General features: G+C 37.4%; 1 long non-coding RNA gene across 1 annotated transcript; it reads left to right on the forward strand.

Annotated features, from left to right (window-relative positions):
* The first annotated feature begins 10,950 nt into the window (after window positions 1–10,950).
* Window positions 10,951–12,221, forward strand: LOC141668405 (uncharacterized). Its single transcript, XR_012553053.1, has 2 exons — window positions 10,951–11,393; window positions 11,490–12,221. It is a non-coding gene; the product is annotated as an uncharacterized LOC141668405 (long non-coding RNA).
* Window positions 12,222–12,497: the final 276 nt, after the last annotated feature.

Here is a 12,497-nt window from a genome sequence, read left to right on the forward strand (position 1 = left end):
GATTCATAAGGGGCACAGAGTAATAAGGAAACAGATATTGAACAACAGTTTGTTGAACCTCAAGTAAACTCTGATGTACCAAGTGCTATTAATCTCCCTACAAGTCTAAGTACTGATACTTTCTTGTAGTCCATACATTCTACTATTCCACCACATGAGACAATCCCTGTTTTTGTTGAAAAATAGTCCATTTACTTTACTTTTCCATCACCTAAGAAAATCCTTGTTGTTGCTGAAGATGAAGTAGCACAAAAGTCCATTCATAAAGTTCCATTCATCTCAGAATCACCACAGCATACTACAGGAACTGAGGTCCTGGAAGTGAATTTCAAAGTTCCAATTCATTTATCTATAGTACTTGAAGATGCGGAGTTAACTGCTGAAGGTGTGGAAGCTTCTGAAGCTGCTGGATCATATACTGCACCAATTTCTAATTTTATTCTACATGCTGAAGCTGGTGATGAAGTTCAACATTTAGTGCAAAATCTAGTTGCTATTGAAGAATCTAATGATGGTGTAGAAGCTAATATTTTTAATGCTATTCTAGATCCTGAGGATGATTTTTTCTTACCTGAAGATATGCCTGCATGTGAGATACCGGAAGCTCAAAGAGTTAGATGCTAAGAAAATAAAGGATTATTTTGATAATCTCTGGAATGCTCATTGGAAAGATGATACATATCCTACATCCAAAACAAAAGTTGTTGCGGATCTGGAAACAGCAGAACAGAAGATTAAGAATCCTGATATGCTGAATCATCTGAAAGCATCAAATTTAGTTGTCAGATCCTTACATACAGCTCAAGAAGCAACTACTACTCAAATCAATCAGATCAAAGAATCATTGATTGCTTCAAAGATGACTACTCATCAGGAAATTCAGAAACAAATTTCACCAATAGTTTTCAGGCAAACTGCAATTAAAGCCACTCAAGCTAGATTGGAAGCTAAACAAGCTCAAATGTCTGATCAACTTACATAAGTACAGAATTCAATGGGGATGATTATTTATCTACTTCTTGGAGATGATGCCAAAAAAAGGGGGAGAAAATTATTAAATATAAATGCAAACAACTGACATTGATAAATTCTGATGATGAAAATCCTGACGGAGGTAATAAGGAGAGACATAAGGATAGTGAAAGGAGAAGAGGTAAAGAGCTAGTTGGAGTTGGTGGTTCATCAAAAGCAATCACTAGATTTTAATCTAGACAAGGCGGAGAGAGTAAGAGGAATGAAAGAAGAGTAGAAGAATTGACTGTGACTACAAATATGCAACAATCTTTACAAGTCACAATTGCTGCTAATGAAGACCAAAGTATTCTGGAGATAAAAGCTGGTGCTGAAGCAAGTCAATATCTTCAAACTCTGAAAGTAAAAGGAAGAAAGACAACTTTGTTCTACAAGGATCCAAAGATTCAATTATTTGACTCTGAGGTGAGTAGAAGAATCTTTGCAATATAAAATTCTGGAGTTGATCTTGAACAACTAAGGCAAATGGAGGAAGACATCAAGAATTCCATGAAGACAGAAAATGATGATATTGCTGTTATTTCTCAAGTACTTTATGAAGATGATCCTTCTAAAAGACCAACCAGAGGTGTAGTTATATGGGAAATTAGTCAGGAAGAAAATGAATGATCTCTCAGATCACAAGTTATTGTAACTGCTGACAAGAAGCTTAAAGGAAAAGAGAAGATATGACAGAAGTCAAAGATTTCAAAGTCTAAAGCTAAAGCTGTTGTAAAGAAAAAATCAGTATCTAAGGAAACTAAATCTCAAATACAGATAGATCCAATCTATACAGTAGTTTAAGCTTATGATACTGAAGAAAAATATGAAGAAGAAGAAATCAACCAAGCTCACCAAAGAAGGAAGATTTATGGAGCTGATTGGGCTGATAAATTGAAATTAACCTCTGACATTACTCAAGTTAAAGAAGCAGTTTAGAAGGAAGAGTAAAGTCCGATATTCACTAAAGCAAGATTGAATATGCGTACTTGATTACTGCATTTAGATAGTTTTGATATCATCAATTGGAACTTGTCCATATTTCCATAATGAACAAGTTAGGGGAGATTGTTTGGAGCAATTGATGATATCAAGAAGAAATTATCAGAAGTTCATATCAGAACTTATATTAATAGATGATGATGATATCAACGGATAATGATATCGACGGATGATGATCTCAACGGATGATATAATCGGTATTTGTCACATCAGTTGATCTTCGATAAGGAAAATGAAACAGGAACTCAAGGTGGTGAATGATTTTATCTCAAAAGCATTGTATTAGGTTTCCTTGTTGTTGATAGAATAGGATTCCTTATACATTGTGTAGTTGTGCTCTATATAAAGCACATATTAGGTTTATGCTATAAGCATTGTGAACATTGTTATATCTTTCGCATAACCTAGCAGCTCTCAAGGATATTTGTTCATCCTTTCGAGAGAGTACGTTTGTAATCAGTTTTTATCTGTTAATATAAAAACTGTTGCTTCTGTTAAAGCTTTGTCAAATTGATTGTATTAACTGTATTCACCCCCCTTTCTACAGTTGATTAAGGGCCTAACAGGGGTGACTTCAAACAAAAAAATTCTCACAAAGAGTCATGGTGATAGAACGAAGAAATACAAACGATAGTGTAGTTAAAGAGAGAATATGTTTTGGACTACCTATCATGTCATGACGGCGCAAATAAAGAGAGAAAGAAAGAAATGTAAAAAGTAGCACATAGATTAGCTAAAAAGGCAATTGAAGAAGCTAAATTTAAGGCATAGAATGATTTGTATGGACATCATAACACCAAAGAGGTAGTGAATGGAATTTTTAAACTTGCGAAAATGCGAAATAGGCGATGTAGATATATTAGTTCGGTACGGTATATAAAGGATGAGGAAGACCATGTTTTGTTACAGGACGAGGAGATTAAGGCGAGGTGGAATAGATATTTTTATGATGTATTTAACGCATCCAGAGAGAGAGAAGTTGTTTGAGATCAAGAAATCTTATAAATTATGGAGGTTGAAGCTGGTCTGGGATAAAAATTAGTAGCGAAGAAGTAGGAGCAGCACTGGGCATGATTAGAAAGGGCAAGGCAGTTGGTATGGCTAAGATACCGATTGAAGTGTGGTATTTTTTGGGACAAGATGGTATAAGATGGTTAAAAAATCTCTTTAATAAGATGCTTCGGACGGGCAAGATGCCAAGTGAGTGGAGGTCAAGTGTTGTAATACCGCTATATATAAACAAAAGGGGTGCTCAAATTTGTAATAACTACTGTGGTATTAAGTTACTTATTCATGCCATGAAACTCTGGGAATGTTTTATTGAGTCCAGGATTCGCAGGGTTGTCAATATCTCAGCAAATCAATTTGGTTTCATGTCTGGCCGATCAATACTTGAGGCTATACATCTTATTCGATGTCTCATGGAAAAATATCGAGAACGTCAAGAAGACCTTCATATGGTGTTTATTGATCTTGAAAAATCTTATGGTAGTGTAATGAGAGAGGTTATTTAGAGGTGTCTATAAATTAAAGGGGTTCCACCAATATATATATATATATATATATATATATATATATATATATATATATATATATATATATATATACTTGTGATACATGATATCCAGAGGTAAGGACATGTGTCCGAATGCCAATAGGAGATACTAGGTTTTTCCCGGTTGAGGTTGGCCTTCATCAAGGATCAGTGTTAAGTACATTTCTTAATTGTTATATTGGATGTGATCACCCATGAAATCCAAACTAACGTGCCATGGTGTATGCTTTTTGATGATGATATTATGCTAATAGCAAAAAATAGGAGTGCGACTAATGTATAATTAGAGAAGTGGCGTGATTTATTGGAGGCTAAGGGTTTGCGTTTGAGCCATTCTAAGACGGAATACATGTGGGAAAATTTTAGTGAGGAAATTTATTAGTCAGAGGCTGAACTTTGTATTGTTGAAGATAGAGTTTCGATGACAAAGCGTTTTAAGTATCTAGGTTCGGTCATTGATAGCAGTGGAGATATTACAGTAGATGGAACTCATCGTATTAAAGACGGATGGCTTAAATTGAGGTTGCCACAGGGGTGTTGTATGATCAGAATGTACCTTTGAAGTTGAAAGATAAATTCTATAGAGTTTCAGTTTGACCGACATTATTATATGGTTCAGAGTGTTGGCCATTGCGGAAAATTCAAGAACGCGGTTAGAGACGGCAGAAATACGTATGTTGAGATGGATGTATGGGCGTACAATGGAAGATCATATTCCAAATGACACCTTTAAGCAAGTTTTAGGTATTGAGTCTATTTTCAAGAAAGTATGGAAAGGTGGGTTACGTTGGTATGAACATATTAGGCGACGTCATGTATCAGCCCCGGTTAGGGGGTTGAGCATATAATAGTATGGGGAAAGAGAAAGAGAGGTAGACCACGTAGGAGTTGGGTAGATTAATTAAGTTTGTATATGGAAGCTTTAAATCTCACCGGTGACATGACTTTAGATAGGGTTTCTTGGCGATGACGAATTCGTGTAGTTGAAGGTGTTTCTAGTGATTTGCAATGACTTCGATTGTAGAGTTTTTCTTATTGTTATGTATTTAGGGTTGTGTGCCTCAATGACTTTTCTGTATATTTTGATGCCTATACAACTTTTAATAATTACTGGATGACTGTTATTTTCTCATGGGTAAGTCTCATGTGAATACAACCATGGGATGAGGTATTACTTTTATTCTCGCACGCATATATATAGCACACTATATATTTATTGCACTAAGTCAGGGATCTTCATGGAAACAGCCTCTCAGCTCTTCGGAGTAGGGGCATGGTCTGGATATATCTTACCCCCCACACACTGCTCTAACCGGTATATACTGGGTATCGTTGATTGATTAATTGATGTAACTTATTATATGATAGACAAATTTTATATTCAGAGTGGAATTTTCATTTCTCGAGTAAAATAAACTGAAAAGACGATAATTCCCTTATATATAGTGCTAATTTATGTGCTTTCAGGGACAATTTTGTCTTTTCACGTCAAATTTGTTATGTAAATTAAAAAGTCAGCTATGAAAATAATATTTTCCTATATGATACCAATACACACACACATATAAAATATTATTAACTTAAACTATAAAAATAATATATTTTATTCATTTAATTTATGATTATAATACATCTGAGTACTTATTCCGTGTACTTTATTAGATGATAACTCTTAAAAATATAAATGTACTAGATTAATAATTAGTTAAATATAGCACATATTTGTTGTAACAACAGTGTTCCTGGTTTGTAGGAACGATTTAGGGTAGTTTAGAGTTATCTTATGTTATCTTTACTTCCTTGTACAACTATAAATAGGTGACCAAGAACTATAAGATTTGTGTGAAGATAATTTTCTCTCTGTCTTGTCATCTGACATGGTCGTTTAGAGGATAACTTTGTTACCTAGCCATTTGTTTACACACAAGTTGTTATTTTCAGATTATTACAAGTTATGTCGTCCAAGAAGAGTTCAGAACAGGAGATGGAAGATAGTTTTGCACGAATAAGGTTGGAGGAAGAGGATGATGGGGGTATAAATTATGAAGAATCAAATGACAGTTTGTCAGAGATCGATGTTAGGTGGTGTCTGGTTGGGAGATTTCTTACAGAGTCACCTATTGACTTTCAAGTAATACAGCATAAAATGGCTTCTCTATGGCGTCCGGGTAAGGGCATGTATGTTAAGGAGATTAAATCAAATCGCTATCTCTTTCAGTTTTATCATGAGATAGATATTAAGCGGGTAATTGATGGAAGCCCATGGACGTTTGGCCGATTTTAGTTGCTATTTGTAAGACTCAGAGAAGGTGATAATCCAAGGGCGGTAGAAATAAAAAAACTTGATCTGTGGGTTCAAATGCATGGGATGGATCCTGGGTTTATGTCACAAAGAGTGGTCAAAGATGTGGGAAATTATATTAGCATGTTTATGGAGGGTGATGCTAACAACTTCATGGGTTTATGGAGAGATTACTTCAGGGCAAGAGTTACAATTCAGATTGACAAGCCTCTTAAGCGACGTATGAAGCTGAGGAAGTCTGAAAATCAATGGTGCTGGGTAAACTTTAAATATGAAGGAGTCCCAACCTTTTGTTTCATTTGTGGATTAATTGGCCATAGTGAGAAGTCCTGTGCAAGGATTTTTGATACTCCGGTAGAAATGATCGAGAAACCATATGGTAGTTGGATGCGAGCAGAACTAAAGAGGCGAAATCATACGATCAGAGCTAAATGGCTTAGACAGGGTGGTGCAGCTCCGGTAGAAAGCTCGACGGCAAAAACACCTGTTACAGGTGGAAATGGTAGTTCCGTAATTGTGGGAGAGAGGGAACAGAATCTCATAATTTTAGGAAATACAGTTGCAGTGATAAAGGATGGGAGTAAATCAATTGGTAGAGAGATTGATGGGAGCAAACAGGATAAGGTTGTTATACGTGATTACAATCAGGAAATTATAATTTCAAATATTACTGGGCGGGAGAAAGAAACGGAGGATTTTGAAAATTTTGGGCTTACTTGTTCGGACTCAAAAAGACGTAGAACAGAAAATGAGGGAAGAGTTGGGCCTAAGGATAAAGACAAGCCCACAGATGTCATAATGGAGGACAATCAGCTTACTTTAACAACGGATCCAAAAAACTTGATTTTGGCGGGCTCTGTAACAGAGACCCGCCTATCATCATGAGTTCATTAAGCTGGAACTGCCAAGGGTTGGGCCTCCCTTGGAATGTTCGGTTCCTTGCAGACGTGGTGCGTCAAGAAAGGCCAGTTTTTATATTTCTATGTGAAACGTTAAGTAAAAGAAGTAAGTCGGAATTTATTCGGAACAAGCTAGGCTTTGACGGTTTGTTTGTGGTAGATCCCCAAGGTCGACGTGGAGGCTTAGCAATGCTTTGGAAAGAACAAGACCAAGCAAGAGTTCGTAGTTTTTCACAAAACCATATTGACATTGAAGCTAGGGTGGATGGTTTTGGCTGTTGGCGTTTAACGGGTATTTACGGTGAACCAAACAGAAATTATCGCAGGAAAACATGGGATCTACTGCGTATTCTATCCCGGGATTCAAATCTCCCATGGTGTTTAGTGGGAGATTTTAATAATATTGTAAGTCAGGTAGACAAAAAAGGAGGAGATCCTTACCCTACAGCGCTAGTGGATGGGTTTAATGAGGCGTTAAATGATGCAGGTTTAATTGATATGGATATTGTGGGACACCAGTACACATGGGAACGAAGTCGAGGCAAACCTGAATGGGTGGAAGTGAGGCTGGATAGAGCGGTGGTGACGGATAGCTGGCTAAATGAATTTCCGTTAGCAAAGCTATATAACCTTGAGGGTTCTACTTCTGATCACAGTCCTATTATCTTGGTGCCAAAAAAGAGTGAGTCAAGACAGTTTTAAGACCATTTTAAATTTGAAAATGCGTGGCTGATTGATCCGATGTGTTTTCAGTTAGTTAAAGAAAACTGGGATGATGATGTCGGAAGAGATATTCAACAAAAGGTAAGGAAGTGTGGAGAAGTTTTGAAAACATGGGGAAAGGAGACTACGAGTAATTTTGGGTTTCAAATCAAGAAGTACAAAACAGAGTTGAAACAATACAGAGGGGAAAGAGATGTGTACTCTATTCAGCTGTATGAAGAAGCTAAATGCAAACTACACAAAGTTTTGGACCAGCGTGAAATTTTTTGGAGACAGCGTTCAAAACAGCTGTGGTTTCAAGCTGGAGATAGAAATAGTCGTTTTTTTCATAATTCGGCAACAGCTAGAAGAAGGTCGAATCAAATTCACAGGATTAAGAATACTGAAGGGGAATGGAGGGACTGGGATAGTGGCTTGCAAGACATTATTATAGATTATTATAAAAATCTGTTTACGACCTCGATGGCTAATTGGGAACCAGTGATAGACTGCATCCACCATGTTATCACCAGAGAGCAAAATGAGTTTTTGTTAAATGAGATAGCTGAAGAGGAGGTCAAACAGGCTTTGTTTCAAATGCACCCCGACAAGGCGTCGGGGCCGGATGGGATGACGCCCGCGTTCTACCAGAAACATTGGTCAATTGTGGGTAATGATATAGTGGCTATGGTAAGGAAGTTCTTTCAAACTGGTCAGCTGCCTCAGGGCCTAAATGACACTAACATCGTATTGATTCCTAAGAAGAAAAGCCCAGCTGAAATGAGTGAACTTCGACCAATCTCTCTTTGTAATGTTTTAGTTAAGATCATAACTAAAATAATGGCAAATCGAATGAAGGAGTTTCTGAAGGATATTATAGTAGAGAATCAGAGTGTGTTTGTGCTGGGCAGATTAATATCAGATAATATTATGATATCATATGAAGTGATGCATCATTTGAAACGAAAGACCAGAGGAAGGGAGGGTAGTATGGCAGTAAAATTAGATATGAGCAAGGCATACGACAGGATAGAGTGGAGTTTTCTTCGTGCTTTACTAAGTAAGCTGGGGTTTGATGATTGGTGGATACATTTGATACTCCAGTGTATCTCGACAGTTTCATATATGGTCACTCATGGCTTTCAAAGAATGGGACCTGTTAATCCGACCAGAGGAATTCGACAAGGTGACCCGTTGTCACCTTACTTATTCATTCTATATGCACAAGGTATGTCTTCCCTAATTAATAAGTATGAAACGGAGAAGTGGCTGCATGGTGTCAAGATAAGTAGACGAGCTCCAACTATAAGCCACATGCTTTTTGCGGACGATTGCTATATCTACTGCAAGGCGAATGAAGAGGAGGCTGGCAAAATGTTAGAGATGCTGGATGTCTATGAGAAAGCCACGGGTCAGAAGGTAAATGCTTTAAAATCTTCAGTGTTTTTCAGCACTAATATAGGGGACCAAAATCGTGCCAGTATTTGTGAGATTCTTCATATGACAGAGGTAGACGAAAATAGTAAGTATTTGGGCCTGCCGAGTATATTGGGTAGACGAAAATCAGCACTGCTTGGCTACTTAAAAGACAAGGTAATGACAAGAGTTCAAAGTTGGAATGGAAAGTGGATCTCTAGGGGAGGGAAGGAAGTTCTTATCAAAAATGTGGCTCAAGCTATCCCTAGCTTTGCCATGAGTGTTTTCTTACTTCCGATGGAAATCAATAAAGAGATTGAGAGGGTGTTATCGAAATATTGGTGGAACTCGGGGGCAGATACAAACTCAAGTATTCATTGGATGAGTTGGTCAAGATTGTGTATTCATAAAGTTAATGGTGGCATGGGATTTAGAAACTTCAGGGATTTCAATCTAGCAATGCTAGCCAAACAGGGGTGGAGGTTGTGTTCTAACACGAGTAGTCTGGTTAGTCGAATGTTCAAAGCCAGATATTATGAAAATGGGAGTTTCTTGACGGCTGATTTGGGAAATAATTCGAGCTTTGTTTGGAGGAGCATTTGGGAGGTGAAAGATATTATCAAGGAGGGGGTCAGATGGATGGTGGTGTCAGGAGAGAATATAGATATTTGTAATCAACCATGGGTTCAGGACGAAGCTAACCCATATATCACTTCTGACAATCAAGCATTTCAACAGAATAAGGTTTCATCATTGATGGCTATAGGAGATAGGCGTTGGGATGAAGAGGTAATCAGAGATTTATTTAACGATAGGGACCAGAGATGTATTCTTTCTACGAGGGTGAATAACAGGTTGACAGAAGACACTTTGTACTGGAGTAGAGAAGTCTCAGGAACTTACTCGGTCAAGAGTGCATATAAAATGCTACAGGTGAAGAAACCTCAATGGAATATGCGGGATAATTCTAAACTCTAGAAAGTTTTGTGGCGAATCAAGGCCCCAGCTAAGGTTTTGAATCTTCTATGGAGAGCAGCCTCAGGTTCGTTACCTACGTTAACCACGCTAAAACAGAGACAGGTGCCTGTTGTTAGTACTTGCCCTATTTGTGTCGGTGTGGATGAAACTACAATTCATGCCCTAGTAACATGTCCCAGAAGCACTCATATATGGAGTATGATCATCCCAGATGTTCATCAACAGATTCAGGGGGATTTTTTTGACTGGATAGAGGGAGTTCTGGAGTCAATTAGCCAAGATCGTAGAGTGCTAGTTGCAATAGTCAGTTGGACTGTCTGGAAGGCGAGGAATGATAAAGTGTGGAACAATAAGAATAATTCTGCAAATAGCGTGTTGTTTTCAGCGAGAAGTTACCTTACACAATGGAGAGAAACCCAAAGTCGGGCATTGGTGGCTCTACCGCGAGCAGGTCTTGCAGAAGATGGAGCTAGTTCATGGGTTAAACCACAGGAGTTAACAGTTAAGGTGAACGTTGATGCAGCCATATTTCAGGAACATGTGTCTTATGGTGCTGGTATGGTGGCCAGAAATTTCAGAGGCGAGCTATTGCAAGCACGAACAGTGCTTTCTGCTGGTGTAGTGCAGCCTGAACTTGCAGAGGTGATGGCCATTAAGGAGGCGCTAAGTTGGATGGAGGTGAGTGGGTGGACTGAGGGAACAATAGAGACGGACTGCTTGGTAGCAGCTCAAGCTATCAGGAGTAGAATTAAAATGCACTCGCCTTTTGGAGTAGTGGTTGAGGAGTGTAGAACACTGCTTAGCCGTTTAAACAAAATTTCTTTGTTATTTGTGAGACGATCTGCCAATATGGCGGCCCATTTCGTGGCCAAAATGTCATATTCCTGTCCAGTCGATGTTTCAATGGGGTGATGTCCCTGTTGAGTTGAATAATGTATTGTTGGGTGATTTAATGATATAAACTTTGCTTTATGTCAAAAAAAATAAATAGGTGACCAAATACATCAATAAAACACATCTCTTCCAACATTCTTATATATTTTTTGTTATGTGTTTTAATATGGCGTCAAGAGTAGGTTCTTAAAGCCTATCATATATCTTCCATTTACAGAACACCTAATTCTGTATCATCTATCATTATATATTATATATTATAATTTTTATACCTTTTATCAATGTCTGACTCATCAGTTATTTCATCTCCCCTACTTTAGAGGAGGATCTCATACCTACAAATATCACATGTAGTGATCTTCATAATTCTGGGGTGCCGGTCAACAATAATTTTGCAGACCCATTTTATATTCACCCTGCTGAAAATCCGAATACATTATTAGTAACACCTATTTTGACTGGTGATAACTATGCATCTTGGTTTGTTCACATGGAACGAGCTTTGAGTGTGAAAGCAAAATTTGGTTTTGTTGATGGTTCCATTCTTGAACCAACTGATTTCTCTCAAATTTTATTATGGAAACGAGCAGAGAACCTTGTCACTGGTTGGATTCATGCTTCTATATCTGCTAAGGTGAATTCCATCATTCTCTTTCATCGCAACTCTCAATAATTATGGGCTGATCTGAAACAATGCTACTACCAGTCTAATGGTCCCGTAATTTTCCAGTTGCGTCAACAAATCTCAAATATCTAACAAGAAGGCTCTTCATTTATGAACTATTATACTCGCTTTCGTGCTCTATGGGATGAAATTGATGCTATTCGACCCGCTCAAGTTTGTGTCTGCAGGAATGGCAGTGACACTCTAAATAACATGAACAAAGATAGAGCCATGGAGTTTTTACAAGGACTTCATGATCGCTTTACTGTTCTACGCTTTTCAATATTACAACGTGATGTTTTTCCACAGATCTTTACCATATATAATATGATTCTTTGCGAAGAAGTTCAACAAGATTTGAATAATTATCAATATGGTACATTTATATATTGTACATTATCAATGCTACTATCTAATCTACCAGCCTAGCAGCAACTCGTCAAGGGCATTATGCTAATATCCGCTCAGGAAATAAAAGCAATAACCATTTTTGCGATCACTGTCAGATGGGGGGACATCCTATGAAACATTATCATAAGTTACGTGAATATTCTTCCACCAAACAAGATGAAAAATCAGGCACAAATTTCTCTTGTGGAAAGTGTTAATCTACGAGTTTATGATGATATTCAGATTGCAACATAACAGCAGTTTAGAGTCCAGAGATTGCAGTTTGCTCAGATTTTTCAGGAAGCTTTCTCAGGATTAGGTTTGTTAGGGTTTTATGTATATCTTGTTTATCTGGATAAACCTTATCTCAAACAAACTCACCACCTTATCTTATAAATCAAGTTTAAATCTCTCAAGCCTTATCTTTACTTGATTTATCTTTTAAACGTACTAACAGATTAGTTTCAAAGTTTTATTCAAATATTTTCAAACAAACTTATCTTCCAATCTTATCTTGTGTTTGAAAATAAATCTGTTAGAACTTTGCTTATAAATACAACTCCTCATTTCAGATTTGTAGCTAACACTTTCACGAGAATCTTTCATCATCTGAAATCAATTTCTTGTTTCATACCCGAGATATTCATATCCAGAAAAACAAGAAACCTAGTTTGAGTTGTAATC

This window comes from Apium graveolens, chromosome 6 (genome assembly GCF_009905375.1).
Source record: "Apium graveolens cultivar Ventura chromosome 6, ASM990537v1, whole genome shotgun sequence".
In the NCBI taxonomy this organism is placed as follows: Eukaryota; Viridiplantae; Streptophyta; class Magnoliopsida; order Apiales; family Apiaceae; genus Apium; species Apium graveolens.